Genomic DNA, 19,307 nt, shown 5'->3' with positions numbered 1-19,307 from the left:
ATCACAAACAAACATTCAAAACAACTTCACAACACAAAACAGCACAACAGACACAAACACAAGGAACAATAGCAGACGAATCAGAACATTACGGAACAGTAGTAGACGATACACCATTCACAGAAACCGTGATAGACGAAATAGTTCAAACATTAAGGAAAGATGTAGCTCCCGGCCCAGACAAACTTAACACGCTATTTGTACAACATATATATAAAGCACACAAGAAATACTTTATCACATTATTTAATGCGTGCCTGTCGATTGGATACTTTCCAGAAAAATGGAAAATTTCTAGAATAATATTGATACCAAAAGCGGACAGCAAACTCAGAAAAGGAGTAGAGAAATACCGTGCATTCGCGATAAACTCAATATTAGGAATAGTATTAGAAAAAGTATTAAAAGACAGAATATATCACTTTCTCCATAAGAACAACTTATTCAGGAAACATCAATATGGTTTTAAACACAGCACATCCACAACAATAGCATTAACAGAAATTAAAAGAAGAATAACACATGCAAAGCTAGATCAGTTTGGAATGGCAGTAATATCCCTAGACATTAAAAATGCTTTTAACTCTATAAAACCTGAAATAGTAGTTAACAAATTGAAAACCTACCAGTGTCATCGAAACTCAGTGAAAATAACAGACAACATATTAAGGAACAGAACAATCCAATATGATACACAAACAGGACAAATACAAAAGAAACTAAGCACCGGGTCCCCTCAGGGATCACCATTAAGTCCACTATACTGGAACACAACCATAGCCGACATCTTTACAATACCAACACAAGACACACATTCAAGCATTTGCTGACGACATTATAATTCTAATAAAATTTAAATCAAGAAAAGAATTAGAAGAAAAAGCAAACAACATTTTACATAACATATATCATTGGCGAAACACACAAGGCCTTAATTTTAATCCTGAAAAATCGAAATTATTAACAATTGGAAAAGAATATGGAAGTCGCCCACCAACAATAAAAATGAATAACAATAGAATTAAAGTAACACAAGAACGTCAGATATTAGGAGTAATATTCGGTTCGAAACTTTCATTTATCCCTCACTTAAAGTACATTAAAGACAAAATACAAACAGTAACAAACAACTTAAGCAGATATTCTAGTGCCCAACGTGGAATAAAACCAGAATCATTAAAACAGGCCGCCATTGGAAACTGAACCTGGCAACGTTTAACGCAAGAACCTTATCAAGTGAGGCTAGCTTAGCAGTGCTATTGGAGGAATTAGCAGGTATTAAATGGGATGTCATAGGGCTTAGTGAAGTTAGGAGGACAGATGAGGCGTATACAGTACTAAAGGGCGGGCATGTACTGTGCTATCGTGGATTAGCAGATAGGCGAGAACTACTCGTAGGTGTGGGATTCCTCATTAATCAGGATATAGCTGGCAACATCGAGGAGTTTTACAGTATTAACGAGAGAGTGGCAGCTATCGTAATTAGGCTTAATAAGAGGTACAAGCTGAATGTGGTGCAGGCCTACGCGCCTATATCAAGCCATGATGACCAGATAGTTGAAAGCTTCTATGAGGATGTGGAATCGGCAATGACCGAAGTGAAATCACAGTACACTGTACTGATGGGCGACTTTAATGCAAAGGTAGGTAAAAAGCAGGCTGGAGACAAGGCGGTAGGTGACTATGGCATAGGTTCTAGGAACAGTAGGGGAGAGTTATTAGTAGAGTTCGCAGATAGAAATAATTTACGGATTATGAATACCTTCTTCCGCAAACGAGCAAACAGGAAGTGGACGTGGAAGAGCCCCAATGGTGAGACTAAAAATGAAATAGACTTCATACTGTGTGTACACCCTGGCATCGTAGAGAATGTGGAGGTCCTCGGTAAGGTCCGTTGTAGCGACCACAGAATGGTAAGGTCTCGTGTTAGCTTAGATTTGAAGAGGGAACGGAGGAAACTGGTGAAGAGAAAGGCTGTTAACGAGTTAGCATTAAGAGGGAAGGTAGAGGAATTCAGAATGTGGCTGCAAAACAGATTTTCCGCTTTAACTGAAGAATATGACCGTAGTGTTGAAACAATGAATGATAATCTTACAGCTATCATTACAGAGTGCGCCGCAGAAGTAGGTGCTAGGATTGTTCGACATGATACCAGCAAGCTATCTCAGGAGACTAAAGATCTGATTAAGAAACGTCAAAGCATGAGGACGTCTAACTCCACAGACAGGATAGAACTAGCAGAGCTATCGAAGTTAATAAATAAGAGCAAGGTAGCCGACATAAGAAAGTTTAACATGGAGAAAATCGAGCATGCTCTAAGGAATGGAGGTAGCCTAAAATCAGTGAGGAGAAAACTAGGCATAGGTAAAAACCAGATGTATGCGCTAAAAGACAAACAGTGCAATGTCATCAGCAATATGGATAAGATAGTTGAATTAGCCGAAGAGTTCTACAAACATCTATACAGTAGCAAATCTAATTATCAAGTTACTGAGGGAGACAGTCGAGCACAGCAATGGGACATCCTGCCAGTTACGAAGGAGGAAGTAAAGAAAGCCTTAGGAGCAATGCAAAGAGGGAAAGCAGCTCGTGAGGATCAAGTAACAGCAGATTTGTTGAAGGACGGAGGAGAGATTGTGCTACAGAAACTAGCCACCCTGTATACGCAATGCCTTGTGACCTCGAGAATACCTGAAGCTTGGAAGAACGCTAACATTATCTTAATTCATAAGAAAGGAGACGTCAAGGACTTGAAGAATTACAGACCAATCAGCTTATTGTCCGTTGCCTACAAGGTATTTACTAAGGTAATCGCTAATAGAGTCAGGACAACCTTGGACTTTAGTCAACCAAATGATCAGGCAGGCTTTCGTAAAGGATACTCGACAATAGATCACATTCACTCTATCAATCAGGTGATAGAGAAATGCGCAGAATATAACCAACCCCTATTATAGCCTTCATTGATTACGAGAAAGCATTTGACTCAGTGGAAACCTCAGCTGTCATGCAGGCATTGCGGAATCAGGGTGTAGAAGAGTGCTATGTGAAAATATTGGAAGATATTTATAACGATTGCACAGCTACTATAGTTCTCCATAAAGTCAGCAATAAAATTCCAATACGGAAAGGTGTCAGGCAGGGAAACACGATCTCGCCAATGCTCTTCACTGCCTGCTTACAGGAGGTATTACGGGGACTGGAATGGGAACAGTTGGGGATAAGAGTTAATGGAGAATACCTGAGTAATTTGCAATTCGCTGATGACATTGCCTTGCTAAGCCACTCAGGACAAGAACTGCAAAGCATGATCAATCAGTTAGACAGGCAGAACAGAACGGTGGGGCTAAGAATTAACATGCAGAAAACCAAAGTAATGTTCAACAGCCTAGCTAGGGAACAGCAGTTCGCCATTGGTAGCGAGGTACTGGAAGTAGTAAGAGAATATGTCTACTTAGGGCAGGTAGTGAGCGCAGATCCGGATCATGAGAGGGAAATAACTAGAAGAATAAAAATGGGGTGGAGCGCATATGACAGGTTCTCTCAGATCATGAATGGTAGCTTACCAATATCCCTAAAGAGAAAAGTATACAACAGCTGTATCCTACCGGTACTCACCTATGGGGCAGAAACGTGGAGGCTAACAAAGAGGGTTCAGCTTAAGTTAAGAACAACGCAGCGAGCTATGGAAAGGAAAATGATAGGTGTAACGTTAAGAGATCGAAAGCGGGCGGAGTGGGTGAGGGAACAAACGCGGGTTAATGACATCTTAGTTGAAATCAAGAGGAAGAAATGGGCTTGGGCAGGGCATGTAATGCGAAGGCAAGATAACCGCTGGTCCTTAAGGGTAACGGAGTGGATTCTAAGAGAAAGCAAACGTAGCAGGGGACGGCAGAAAGTTAGGTGGGCGGATGAGATTAAGTTTGCGGGGATACAGTGGCGGCAACTTACAAAGGACAGGGTTAATTGGAGAGACATGGGAGAGGCCTTTGCCCTGCAGTGGGTGTAGTCAGGCTGATGATGATGATGATGATTAAAACAAATTTACACACGCGGAATAGAAAGACAAATTGTATATGCCGCTCCTGTTTGGTACGAAAACAAAGTAATAATTAAAAATAAACTGAAATCAATACAAAGAATACCATTAGTTTTAGTAACAAAAGCATACAGAACACCAAACAGCACTAAACGTATTGGCAGATATCCCACCAGTATTTTTAAAAATTGAACAAGAAAACGAATTGTATCACATTTTTAATACTAGCAGAACATTTATATGGAAGGACAAAACATTTACACAAGAACAAATAGGGGACAAATATGACTTATGGAAATATCACCCCAGCAAAAAACCAAAATATGAATATCTAGAGAAAATAGAGAAACAATGCGACTATAATATTTACACAGATGGATCAAAAGACAAGAAAAAAACGGGAGCAGCATTTGCCGTATATGACAAAGAAGGCAGCTTAGTCTATTACAAACAATTCAAACTTCCAAGTTACAGTAATAACTTCGAGGCAGAGGTAATTGCTATAAAGAAGGCAGTAGAATACATATCACAGGGAACACACACACACATATCAAATTCTTACATATAGTCTGAGTAGATTGAAAGCCTTAAACAATTCAAATAAAAGAAATCCATTCGTACAACAGGTAAAAAACAAATTATTATCATGTAAACAGCACAACATAACATTTACATATGTAAAAGGTCACAGCGGAGAAACAGGAAATGAAAAAGCCGATCAACTGGCAAAAACAGCTTGGAAAACAGGAGAGGAAGTCGAATTACCAATCACCAACCAATTCATAAAACAACATGTGAAGAAAGAAATATTGGAGAAATGGAACAATGAATGGAGAGAACATGGAAAAGACACATACACATACCAATGGAATAAAAGCATTAAACACATTCCAAAACATTTTCCAACAAATCACTACACCTCACAAGATATTTCAGGACACGGAAGATTTCCATTTTACCTAACACGTTTTAACATCACAAACAATTCAAAATGCACATGTGCAATAGAAACAATAGACTTTGACCATTACCTACACAACTGTACATTGACACAAAAACATCGAAAGGAATTGGAAAAAATACTGGGCAATGAATTAACAACGAGGAAACCAGAAATAATTAAAAAAACAGAAACAATTCCAATCTTAACTGAAATGATAAAAGTAATTTTAGAAAAATCGTATGACTAATCCTCTATCCTGCCCCCCGAAGTATAACACCAAAGCCGGGAGGCTGGTGGCGCAAAGACTTTCAGGGGGGCAAGACATAATAATGTAATCAAGTTCCACAACAGCACGAATGCCAATTACAAAAGGAATAATGAAAGAATGTCCATTCCAAGTGCATTTTTTTAGTAGTTTTGCAGATCCAGGACTTGCAGAAGCATCAAGTGGGCCACACGGGAAAAAGCGTACGCAGCTTGGAGCAGCGGAGCCAGAAGTCACGAGTCAATCAATGAAGGTCCAGTGGCTGAGATCAAGTCAAGGACGAGGCGACTAATACAGCGGCGGCAACCGTTATTGAAACCTACAGCAGTTCCAGAACTTGCAAGAACAGTCCAGAAGAGGGCGAAAAAAAAGGAAAAAAAGAAAAAAAAGAAAATAAACGCCGCTGAGCTCGGCCGGTCCCCTTGGCTGAGGGGTCGCTGATGGTAGATCTTCTCCCCCCCCCCTTTTTTTCTTTTTTCACTTTCTTTCTATACATCCTTCTTTTCTTTCGGAACAAATCCGTTTTATTTTAATGTACTTTTCTTTTCAATTTCCTTCTACCCGCGGTACTTTAGTGGAGCGGGCGAGGTTACTTTCAACCTGAATCTACTACTTTATGTCCCTATCTACTGAGGGGGAAATCCGACTGTGCGGCCTGCCCGTGCCCCCCCCCCCCCTTCGCCACCAAACGCGGACCGGTGCGGTTTCGGCTGCTAGGTTTTGGTTTTGGTGCAACGCACAGCGGTGGGTGGATCCGCCGGAATCCACTCTTGGGGTTGCGAATCCCCAGGAGGGGTGCAGCAGACTTTCCGCGACATTGTGACCGTGTCGCGCCCACGATGCCCAATGCCTCGGTGGGAGGGCAGGTCCGAGAAGGGAGACGGACTCGGTACGTGGAATCCGGCTTAAAAGCAGAACTGGTGACTAGAACGACTGTTTGCTTTTGGCTTGGTCGCCGCAGTAGACGCGGTCGGGACTTTGTCGTTTTGCCGTTGATGCTGGCGCCTCGGCAGACGCGGTTCCGACTTAGCTGTTTTGCCGAGCGACGAGATTGCCTGGGCAGACGCGGTCGTTCCAAAATTCGCAAAATTTGAAAGTCACACGGTTCCCTCTCGGTACGAGGGCGTACCACCCAGCCGCGGACGCGTTGGTTTCCGATCACGAAGAGCTCGGTGCCTCGCGGGGGTATGCGGCTGGGCGATCCAAGCTTATGTTTTGGGGAAGTCGCCTTTGGCCTGAAAACACGAAAAGAGATGGAGTAAGTAGGAGCAAACTCCGAGGCCAGTAAGCTCCGAAACGCGGGAAATCCCGGCGGCTATCTGAGTAACGGTTAGTAGACTGGCGAAATCGCAGCGAGCATCAAGCCTTGCCGCGGACCCGTGCAGATATACCTTGTGGTAGCACGTGATGTTACTTCGGACATCAACCGTTACTTCAACCATGACAGTGTGGGTGTATGGATTGAAGTTTCACATACTATGCCAGGGCGATCGCTAGGGCTCCCGATCGCCGCGAAAACCGTGAAAGGATGGCTGCAGCGTGTGCGAGTACTGCTGGAGTAAGAGCCGAAGTACCGAACGAGTGCTGCGAAATATCCGTCTTGTTAGTACTGTGGGATGGTCGGGGGGGGGGGGGGGGCGAAACCTGGGTTGGGGGAGGGGATCCTAGTCGAGCCCCTGTAGGATTTTCCCTGTCTCGGACGGTCGGAGATCGCCGGCAAAACGTTCTCTGCGGTGTGTGAGTGCGCTCGACGCCGAGGGCTCACTATTGGTGCACTGAGTGCTCGCCCTTCAAGGAGGCCTGAAAAGGAACTCGGGATCAAATCAAGCCAAATCTGGTCAAAATCCCTGCTGTCCCCAATCCCACCTAATTCCCACAACCCAAACCAATTTCCAACTTCCCATTTCCAAAAGCCCATCCCATCCCACTACTTCCCAGGGGAGATCAGGGGAGTCCCCTGGGCCCACTCCCCGGGACGTGGGTCGCTAGAGTTTTCCCCATTGATTTCTTTCCATCTTCGGGTGGCAAAATCACAATTGCCCTCGGGCCAAATCTTTTATTTTGCTATTGGGCTTATACCCGCGATACATTAGTGGTGCGGGAGAGGCAAATTTTCTTATTCATTTTTTACGCCTCAACTACCATTTGTCCCTATCTACTCCCGCGATACATCAGTGGTGCGGGAGAGACCCAATCTAGGGTCTCAATCTACTCTGTCCCTATCTACTATGGTAAGGAGCCAGTCAAACGGCCGCAGAGCAAAAAGAAGAAACTTAGAAGCAACGAATCACATCAATCAACCTGTGGATCAGACACAGAGATTGAATCCATCGGCTCGGAAGAGGAGAGACAAGTTCAGCAAAGACAGAACCTCTCAAGAAACAAGCAGCCTTCAAGAGGGCCCCAGCAGGATGAAGGCAGCGACAAGGAGGAGCCTGAGTCGATGCTGACTAGACTGTCTAGGATTGACAGGAACATCTTCAGCAGTCTTGTCAAAGTTTCACAGATGACAGCGACAGATGAGAAGGTTGGAGAACTCATTGATAAAATTCTCAATGAAGTTTGCAGGCTCAACGCATTAACAATGGAAGCCACACATGAGAACGAGTTTCTCAGAAGCGAACTTGCAGAGCGTAAGGCTCAGACGCAGTTCCCCACCTTTTCTGAAGTGGTGAGGAACTCGAGGCCATAAAATCCGGATCTGGAGACGAAACCCGAACACGAGACAAAAGCCATCATAGTGACGTCAAAGAGAAGGAAGAAGGAAAAAATCCTTGAAGAGCTCAAGAAGAGTATGGACCCTATGGAGATGGATCTTAAAGGGACGACAATGAGACCCGGGAAGGAGGGCGTGGTGATCGTCTCTTCTGATCCCCCTCTCTGGAAAAAGTAGCCGAGAAGATAAGGAACGAAAGTAGTCTTCATGACCTGGAGATCCAGCACCCCAAAGGACGACTCCTCTCTTCTTCCGGTCCAAATCAAACTGCAAATTTGCTATGCGTTGTTCGCTTCATATCTTAACTATTGTAGCCTAGTTTGGCTCACAACAACTAAACAAAATATGAATAGAATAAATGTTCTGCAAAAGAAAATCGTTCCTATAATCGCAAACATTCCATATTCCGCGTCCACATATGCTTTATTTCAAAAATACGGGCTAATAAAGACTGAACACCAACTCACATATCGCATTCTAGCACCTTTTCATTCCACGTCTACAGCACTAAAAGGCTTTTTAATGAATACTGCTTGTCTTACAGCTGGTGCGAATGATGCGCGTACACGTAGCACAGAACCATGGTTCGTGCCTCATTTTCGCACTAACTACAAGCTGCAAACACTGCACTACTCTCTTCCTACCATTCTTAACAAGCATCAGGACACAGAACTTCTCACAATGAAACATTTGCAGCAGTATTTTGTAAATATGTAATGTTTTTTTCTTACTGTGTCTTATGATTTCCTGTGTTTTTTTGTTTTTTTTTATGTGATGTTAATCAGAGTACGACATCGTTCAATCTATTATGTGTTGTCAGAATAGGTTCTTCAATGTTAAAAATCTATCTCATTATAAACAGTGATTCAAATCATCTGCTTATCAGTTATATATTGTATTGTATTATATCTGCTATTGTTTTTGTGATCTATTTATTGCGTTTCCACTGTTTGTCGTTTTGTAAAAGCCAAGTGAAGGTGTCAGTGGCCACGTCAAGCTGCCCAGAGCAGCTTTTAGCCCTGAAAGCCTTCCAGTGTAAACTGGAAAATAAACCTTGAGTTGAATTGAATTGAATTGAATGGAGATGAAGATCGTCGGGGTAGACCAGGACATGGTAGATGAAGAGATAGTCACAAGAGTCATCTGCCAAAACAACTTGCAATGCTAAGAAGAGGACATTGAGATCAAAACTAAGTACAGAGGACGCTATGGCAAGAACGTCATCATCGCAATTAGCAAGCAGGCGTATGAAGGTTAGAAGGACAGAACGCACATAAACATCGGCTGGGAGAGGTGTGCCCTGTACGACAATGTTTTTGTTACAAGATGCACCAAGTGTCCCTCTCTTGATCATTCGGGAAAATTCTGCAGAGCACCAGAAAGGTGCGTCAACTGTTCAAAAGTTGGGCACTCGGCTACAGAATGTGACAACGAGGCATTCTGTTCGGCGTGCAAAAACGAGGGACGTTCAGAGGAAGAGGTCAACCACCCTTTGCTTTCAGTCTACTGTGAGCTACTGCTAAAGGAAGGTTCAAGAAGAAAAGAAGAGAATTCTGCAGAGAATGTTCTAATCGTCATCACCATGGCGGGATCTACTTCCTATGTGTGGAAACACCAAGACGGTGCAAACGGCAGACCGAACAGGAGAGGAAGTGATGAAAGTAATTCAGGTTAATTTGGGGCGGGCCTTTAAGGCCAACCAGTCACTTAGAGATTATTTTGAAGACCAGCAACATGATGTGTCTTTAGTACAGGAGCCATATAGTCTAAATGATAAAATAATCCCATTTCAATCAAGCATAAAATAATTGCAAGTAAGAAAAACCTAAAAACAGCAATTTTAGTGCATAAAGATAATATACAAATATTTCCCATAAAGGTTGAGGACAAACTGATTATTGCAAGAATAACAAAAGGCGATAAAAAATCTGTAGCTGTAAATGTTTATTGTCCTCCTAGCGAAGACGTAACAAGGTTATTGTTGAAAATAGAGATGGCGATAGCACAATTTTCAACAGAAAATATTCTAGTTATAGGAGACTTCAGCGCCAAGAATGTATTGTGGGGCAGCAAAGACACGGATCAAAGAGGAGATGATGTGTGTGAATTGGCCATAAGAAATAACCTCAGAATTTTGAATGACTCAAATTCTCCACCAACGTTCAAAACTGTAAGAGCACAAGGGTGGATAGATTTAACAATGGTAAATGAGGCATTGAAAGCTAGTGTTCAAAATTGGGAGGTATTAAATGAAGCAAATGATAGCGTTCATAGATATATTGAAATCTTAATAGGCAAAGTGAAAAAATCGACAAGATATCATATAACTTTAAAGGGGGAACAGGAAATACTTAAAAAATTAAAAGAGGATGAATGGTTTGAGGCAGAACATGACCTCAATACATCAGAGGAAGTAGAAAAACTTGTAGAACAATTTTACCAAAAAATTACGAAATAAATTTTCAAGCAGATGGAAAGAAAGCAAGCATAAATTAAACACTTGGTGGAATGTAGAATTGGAATTAGAACGAAAGAAAGTACGTGCGATGAGAACTAGATATCAGAGAGCCCAAGGAGATTTAAGGCAGCTGTATAAAACACAATATTATAAAGAACACACAATTTATAACAATATGTTGAGTGAAGGTTGGGAAAAAAGTTGTTACAAATTATGCAGTAGTGCATCAAAAAATCCATTTACGCTACCATACGAAATTGCCAGGGGGCAGTTAAAAACTGCTCAGATTTTAGAGAGCATCACGAAACCGACGGAGAAAACACAACTTCAGTAGAAGAAACAGTCAAGTATATTTTGGAGTCTCTGTACGAAAGCAAAATCGAGGAAGAACAGCCAGCTGATTCACCCGGAGAAAGTGAATTAGAACCAGACAAGCTGTTTACAGAAAAAGAAATTTAAAACGTGGCCAGGAATCTCAGGAAGGATGTGGCCGTCGGGCCGGACCAATTAAGAACAACCTTCATTCAAGAACTTTTTGCTGCTCATAAACTTTTCTTTGTGAGGTTATTCAATGCCTGCTTAAGAGTAGGGTATATGCCTAGTCATTGGAAACAATCAAGAGTACTTCTAATACCTAAAGTTGGAGCTAAGGAAAAGCCGGGAAAAGGAAAATTCTGACCAATTGCAAGCAACTCAATTTTAGGGAAAATTCTACAAAAATAATAAAGGACAGATTATATATCTTTCTTAATAGCAGGAATTTATACCCAAAACATCAATATGGGTTTCAGCATATACGTCAACAACAAATGCATTGTTAGAATTAAAGAAAAGAATTGAACATGCGTCATTAGACAAGCCAGGAACTGTAATAATCTCGTTGGATATAAAAAATGCATTTAATTCAATTAAACGTACAATGATTGTAGAGAAACAAACAACTTAAATGCCATTCAAATTTAGTGAGAACAACAAATTCGATATTGTCTCAGAGGAAAATTATTTATGAGGATCAAGGAGTAAGGGTCACAAAAAATTTGGCATCGGGCTCTCCTCAGGGCTCGCCGTTAAGCCCACGTTACTGGAATTTATTGATTTCAGGGATATTTGAATTGAAATTGCCAGGGGAGGTGCACCTACAGGCGTTTGCCGATGATTTGATTGTGGCAATTAAGTTCAGATCCCGTCAACAAGCAGAACATTTGGCTAATTTAACGCTTAAAGTTATAGGAGAATGGGGGAAAAAGTAAATTTGGAATTCAATCCTGAGAAGTCACAAATTATGCTTATTAAGGAAAACTATGGAAGCCGACCTCCAATAATTAAATTAAACAACGAAAAACTTAAAATTACAAACGAATTAAAACTCTTAGGAGTAATTTTTGATGAGCAATGTCATTTTACCACATCTAAAATATGTGAAAGAAAACGTCCAGTCACTAACGGCCAATTTAGCAAAATTTTTAAGAGCAAATAAAGGGATGAAAGGGCAGCACTTAAGGAAGTTATATATTCTAGGAATTGAAAGAATGATAGTATACGGAGCCCCTGTATGGTACAGTAATAAAGTGGCTATTAATGGTAAATTAAAATCAATACAACGAAGTCCGCTAATTCTCATAACCAAGGCATATAAGACTACAGCAAATGTAGCTCTTAATGCGATGGCTACCATACCTCCAGTCCAATTAAAAATTCAATTAGAAAAGGAAATGTACGAAATAATGCAAGGAAACAAAACATTTCAGCTCAAGGAGCAGACTTTTCGAAGAAAAGATATAGAAAATAAGTTTGATTTATGGACATATCATCCAGCAGAAAGCTAGCTTACAAATATACGGCGAACATTAACTCTGAAGTTGATAAAAAATTTACACAGATGGCTCACAAATGGAAGAAAATATAGGGGCAGCATTTGTCGTCTTTAATTCCACAGGGGTACAGATTGAAGCTAAGCAATTTAAGCTTCCTCAGTATGCCAATAATTTTGATGCAGAAGTAGTGGCAGTAAGAAAGGCTATTGATTACATAAAGGACGATAATACAAGCAATATCCAAATACTTACGGATAGCCTTCCTACACTGAAGGGAATTAAAAATGGAAATAATACTAATCCGGCAATACAAGAGATTAAAGCAGAACTTAGTAAAAAGCAAAATAAGAACATCATTTTAACCTACATTAAAGGACACAGCGGGCACAGAGGAAATGAAATAGCAGATACATTGGCCAAAAGTGCGGCAAAGATTGGAGAGGAGATAAAAGTACCAATTTCCAAGCAGTACATCAAAAAGCATTTAACGAAGGGTATGCATGATACATGGAATCAAACATGGAATCAGGAGGGAAAAAATAGCTATGCTTTTCAGTGGATCAGAAGTACCAAGAATTTGCCACAGCATTTTCCAACTAATCATCGCACATCGCAGGCAATCTCCGCACATGGGAGATTCCCTTTTTATTTATGTAGGTTTGAGATTTCGAATTCACTAAAATGTACATGCGGAGAAAATGCTATAAGCTTTGATCATTATCTTGAAAATTGCTCGATCACAAGAAAGGAGAGAGAACAACTGATTAGTAAATTAGGCCCTAACTTAGCACTTAGGAAACCAGAAATAATTAAACAATTGGATACTTATAATATACTTAATATCATGGTAAAACTAATATTAGAAAAATCATACGAATCATAAATGAGAATGAAGAAAATTGCTAAAAAAAAAGTAAATTAATAAACAATCAATTATTCCGTGTACTTCAACGTAGACGTACCACTTAAATAAACAGTATAAGATTTAAAATGTAAGGAAACTGTAGGAACAGTAAGGTGTTGACTGGTTGGTCTGTTAATTGGCGAAGAGGGCTAAGGTTGAAATGGACAAAAGAATTTGGGACAACACAAGAAACAATGTGTGTGTGAAGTGTTCATCATAATGAAGGTCGGCAACAGGCAGCTGTGCGACAGTATGTGTTTCGTGTTTGGTGTTTGTGTGTGCGAAACAAAAACAGGCATCAGGAAAGTATCATCATAATGAAGGTCGGCAACAAGCCAGTGTGCGACTGTGTATGTCCTTGGTGCTTGTGTGTGCGAAACAAAAACAGGCACCAGGAAATCAGCCCAAGAAGTCGGCAACAAGCAAATGTGCGACTGTGTATGTGTTTGGTGTTTGGGTGTACGAAACATAAACAGGCATCAGGACAGTATCATCATAATGAAGGTCGGCAACAAGCAAGTGTGCGACTGTGTATTTTGTGTTTGGTGTTTGTGTGAGCGAAACAAAAACTGGCATCAGGAAAGAAGTCCAAGAAGTGACAAGGACAGATCAGGAAGAATTCAACTTGGAATACAGTGAAATATCGGAATGTAAAAAAAAGAAATAAGAATAAAAACAGCTGGAGGCCGGGCTTGCTCTCTTGGCTCGGGTTCGCTGATGATGGTATCTACTTCTCTCCCTTTCCTTCTCTCTTTTATACCACCACTTTTCCATTCCACCTTTTATTTCATTTATAATTACAAAATAAAAATTTTGGAACTAGACCGATTTTTTTTAAAGTCTATTGGCTTCTTCATCACCCGCGATACATCAGTGGTGCGGGAGAGACCAAATCTAGGGCCTCAATCTAGTCTGTCCCTATCAACTGGGGGGGGGGGGGGGGGAATCCGACTGTGCGGCTTGCCCGTGCCCCCCCCCCGCCACCAAATACGGACCGGTGCGGTTTCGGCTTGCTAGGTTTTGTTTTGGTGCAACGCACAGCGGTGGGTGGATCCGCCGGAATCCACTCTTGGGGTTGCGAATCCCCAGGAAAGGTGCAGCAGACTTTCCGCGACATTCTGAGCGTGTCGCGCCTACGATGCCCAATGCCTCGGTGGGAGGGCAGGTCCGAGAAGGCAGACGGACTCGGCACGTGGAATCCGGCTTAAAAGCAGAACAGGTGACTAGAACGACTGTTTGCTTTTGGCCTGGTCGCCCCGGGAGACGCGGTTCCGACTTAGCTGTTTTGCCGAGCGAGGAGATCGCCCGGGGAGACGCGGTCGTTCCAAAATTCGCAAAATTGAAAGTCACACGGTTCCCTCTCGGTACGAGGGCGTACCACCCAGCCGCGGACGCGTTGGTTTCCGATCACGAAGAGCTCGGTGCCTCGCGGGGGCATGCGGCTGGGCGATCCAAGCTTAGGTTTTGGGGAAGTAACCTTTGGCCTGAAAACACGAAAAGAGATGGAGTAAGTAGCAGCAAACTCCGAGGCCAGTAAGCTCCGAAACGCGGGAAAGCCCGGCGGCTATCTGAGTAACGGTTAGTAGACTGGCGAAATCGCAGCGAGCATCAAGCCTTGCCGCGGGCCCGTGCAGATATACCTTGTGGTAGCACGTGATGTTACTACGGACATCAACCGTTACTTCAACCATGACAGTGTGGGTGTATGGATTGAAGTTTCACATACTATGCCAGGGCGATCGCTAGGGCTCCCGATCGCCGCGAAAACCGTGAAAGGATGGCTGCAGCATGTGCGAGTACTGCTGGAGTAAGAGCCGAAGTACCGAACGAGTGCTGCGAAATAACCGTCTTCTTAGTACTGTGGGGTGGTCGGGGGGGGGGGGGGGGGGGGCGAAACCTGGCTTGGGGGAGGGGATCCTAGTCGATCCCCTGTAGGATTTTCCCTGTCTCGGACGGTCGGAGATCGCCGGCAAAACGTTCTCTGTGGTGTGGGAGTGCGCTCGACGCCGAGGGCCCACTTTTGGTGCACTGAGTGCTCGCCCTTCAAGGAGGCCTGAAAAGGAACTCAGAATCAAATCAAGCCAAATCTGGTCAAAATCCCTGCTGTCCCCAATCCCACCTAATTCCCACAACCCAATCCAACTTCCCATTCCCACAGCCCTCTACTTCCCAGGGGAGATCAGGGGAGTCTCCCCGGGCCCGCTCCACCGGTCGTGGGTCGCTAAAGTAGAGTTTTCCCCATTGATTTTTTTCCACCTTCGGGTGGGAAAAGTACAATTGCCCTCGGGCCAAATCTTTTATCTTTTTATTGGGCTTATACCCGTGATACATTAGTGGTGCGGGAGAGGCAAATTTTCTTATTCATTTTTTACGCCTCAACTACCATTTGTCCCTATCTACTCCCGCGATACATCAGTAATGCGGGAGGGACCCAATCTAGGGTCTCAATCTACTCTGTCCCTATCTACTATGGTAAGGAGCCATTCAAACGGCCGCAGAGCAAAAAGAAGAAACTTAGAAGCAAGGAATCACATCAATCAACCTGTGGATCAGACACAGAGATTGAATCCATCGGCTCGGAAGAGGAGAGACAAGTTCAGCAAAGACAGAACCTCTCAAGAAACAAGCAGCCTTCAAGAGGGCCCCAGCAGGATGAAGGCAGCGACAAGGAGCAGCCTGAGTCGATGCTGACTAGACTGTCTAGGATTGACAGGAACACCTTCAGCAGTCTTGTGAAAGTTTCACAGATGACAGCGACAGATGAGAAGGTTGGAGAACTCATTTATAAAATTATCAATGAAGTTTGCAGGCTCAACGCATTAACAATGGAAGCCACACATGAGAACGAGTTTCTCAGAGGCGAACTTGCAGAGCGTAAGGCTCAGACGCAGTTCCCCACCTTTTCTGAAGTGGTGAGGAACTCGAGGCCATAAAATCCGGATCTGGAGTCGAAACCCGAACACGAGACAAAAGCCATTATAGTGACGTCAAAGAGAAGGAAGAAGGAAAAAATCCTTGAAGAGCTCAAGAAGAATATGGACCCTATGGAGATGGATCTTAAAGGGACGACAATGAGACACGGGAAGGAGGGCGTGGTGATCGTCTCTTCTCATCCCCCCTCTCTGGAAAAAGTAGCCGAAAAGATAAGGAACGAAAGTAGTCTTCATGTCCTGGAGATCCAGCACCCCAAAGGACGACGAATGGAGGTGAAGATCGTCGGGGTAGACGAGGACATGGTAGATGAAGAGATAGTCACAAGAGTCATCTGCCAAAACAACTTGCAATGCCAAGAAGAGGACATTGAGATCAAAACTAAGTACAGAGGACGCTATGGCAAGAACGTCATCATCGCAATTAGCAAGCAGGCGTATGAAGGTTTGAAGGACAGAACGCACATAAACATCGGCTGGGAGAGGTGTGCCCTGTACTACAATGTTTTTGTTACAAGATGCACCAAGTGTCCCTCTCTTGATCATTCGGGAAAACTCTGCAGAGCACCAGAAAGGTGCGTCAACTGTTCAAAAGTTGGGCACTCGGCTACAGAATGTGTTCAACGCGGCATTCTGTTCGGCGTGCAAAAACGAGGGACGTTCAGAGGAAGAGGTCAACCACCCTTTGCTTTCAGTCTACTGTGAGCTACTGCAAAGGAAGGTTCAAGAAGAAAAGAAGAGAATTCTGCAGAGAATGTTCTAATCGTCATCACCATGGCAGCATCTACTTCCTATGTGTGGAAACATCAAGACGGTGCAACGGCAGACCGAACAGAAGAAGAAGTGATGAAAGTAATTCAGGTTAACTTGGGGCGGGCCTTTAAGGCCAACCAGTCACTTAGAGAGTATTTTGAAGACCAGCCACATGATGTGTCTTTAGTACAGGAGCCATATAGTCTAAATGATAAAATAATCCCATTTCAATTAAGCATAAAATGCCAATCAGTCACTTAGAGATTATTTTGAAGACCAGCAACATGATGTGTCTTTAGTACAGGAGCCATATAGTCTAAATGATAAAATAATCCCATTTCAAACAAGCATGAAATAATTGCATAAGAAAAACCCAAAAACAGCAATTTTAGTGCATAAAGATAATATACTGTAAGAGGGGGTTGTGGCTCAGCAGTGCCTTGGTCGACTTCCAACGTCCAGCAAAGGTCCACGTAAACGTTCGGGCTGCGAGCGAGCTTCACGCCTCTGAATCGTCGTCGTCTTTCACTCACACAGCTTCCCACAGCGAGCGAGCGCGGCTGCTACACTACAATTACCTCCCGGCGAAAAAGGAGGCATCCTGCCGACTTAGGGAGCACACATGGTAGGCGGATCGTAGTAAGGCTTGAGACGGTCGATGTGCACATTTTCACGGCCGCGACGGTGCGCATCTTGGGGCTGCGAAAGCGGTTCAATCATGTAGTTAACAGGAGAGGTCTGGCAGACGACACGGTACGGGCCTTGGTACTTTGAAATCAGTTTCGTGGAGAGACCGGGACTGGTTGAAGGAACCCAAAACCACACGAGCGAGTCTGGGGTGTAAGATGGAGGTGGACTGGTAGGGGCGCGAAGGTGCTTCTGGCGGTTCTGATCCTGCGTTGTAAGTGATCGGGCAAGCTGGCGGCATTCCTCAGCATAGGTCGCCGCTTGAGAAAGGGTAAGAGACTCGGAAGCATCAGGGCGATACGGAAGCACAGTATCCATGGTACAGGTAGGCTCGCGGCCGTAAAGAAGAAAGAAGGGAGAGAAGCTAGTTGTGCTCTGTGTAGCAGTGTTGTAAGCATACGTCACGAATGGGAGAATTCGGTCCCAATTTGAGTGGTCAGAGGCAACATACTTGGCGATCATGTCGCTCAATGTGCGATTTGAAACGTTCAGTAATGCCATTCGTTTGAGGGTGGTAGGCCGTTGTAGAGCGGTGAACAATGCGGCATTGGCGAAGCAGGGCTTCGACTGTGTCTGAGAGGAAAACACGGCCGCGGTCGCTGAGAAGTTCCTTAGGGGAACCATGGCGTAGAACGAAGTGATGCAAGATGAACGACGCAACGTTGTCTGCAGACGCAGATGGTAAGGATGAGGTTTCGACGTAACGGGTAAGGTGATCGACTGCCACTATGACCCAGCGGTGTCCAGCCGGAGTGATGGGAAGGGGCCCGTAGAGATCGATGCCAACGCGGTCGAATGGTCGCGTGGGGCAAGGCAAAGGCTGCATCGGAGCAATGGAACGGCGAGAAGGGACTTTACGACGCTGGCATTCCGGGCAGGAGCGAACATACTGTCGGACAAAACGGTACATTCCCCGTCAGTAGAAGCGGAGTCGAAGGCGCGTGTAGGTCTTCACCACAACGGCGTGAGCACACTGGGGGTCGCCGTGGAAAGAGGCGCATATGTCGGAACGGAGGAGCCGAGGAATGACAAGGAGCCATTTGCGCCCGTCCGAAAGGTAGTTAGTTGCGGCGGTAAAGTAGGCCGTCCCGTATGGCAAAGTGGCGGACTTGTCGACGAAGAGTGCGGGTCGCAGGTCGCTGAGATGGTGAAGACAGGAGAGCGACGAGGGAAGCGATCCAGGGGTCCTGATGTTGTTCAAATGGCATGTCGGCAATATCAAGAGAAGAGGCATCAGTGGTGGCGAAAGATGTGGAGTCTAAGTCACAAGGTAGCGGGGAGCGCGATAGTGCGTCGGCATCAGAATGCTTACGGCCAGATCGATAGATTACTTCAATGTCGTACTCTTGTAAGCGCAACGCCCAACGAGGAAGACGTCCTGAGGGGTATTTGAGGGACGATAGCCAGCAGAGGGCATGGTGGTCGGTAACAACAGACCGTATAGGTAAGGTCAGAACTTTCCAATAGCCCAAATTATTTCCAAGCATTCCTTTTCTGTTGCGGAATAATTCCGCTCAGCCTTTGTAAACGTGCGGCTGGCATACGCAACAACATGGTCGGCGAAGCCGGGCTTCCGCTGTGCCAGAACGGCTCCGAGGCCCACGCCGCTGGCGTCAGTGTGAATTTCAGTGGGCAGGCTGGGGTCGAAATGGCGGAGGATCGGCGGGGACACAAGCAGGCGGCGAAGCGTGGTGAACGCCGCATCACAGTCTGGTGTCCAAGACGAGAGGTTGCCGTCGCCAGCAAGCAGATCGGTCAGAGGAGAGAGGATGGAAGCGAAATTGCGCACGAAGCGGCG

This window comes from Amblyomma mixtum, chromosome 1 (assembly GCF_055824585.1).
Source record: "Amblyomma mixtum isolate Tamu chromosome 1, ASM5582458v1, whole genome shotgun sequence".
NCBI lineage: Eukaryota > Metazoa > Arthropoda > Arachnida > Ixodida > Ixodidae > Amblyomma > Amblyomma mixtum.
This window is presented reverse-complemented; position numbering follows the sequence as displayed.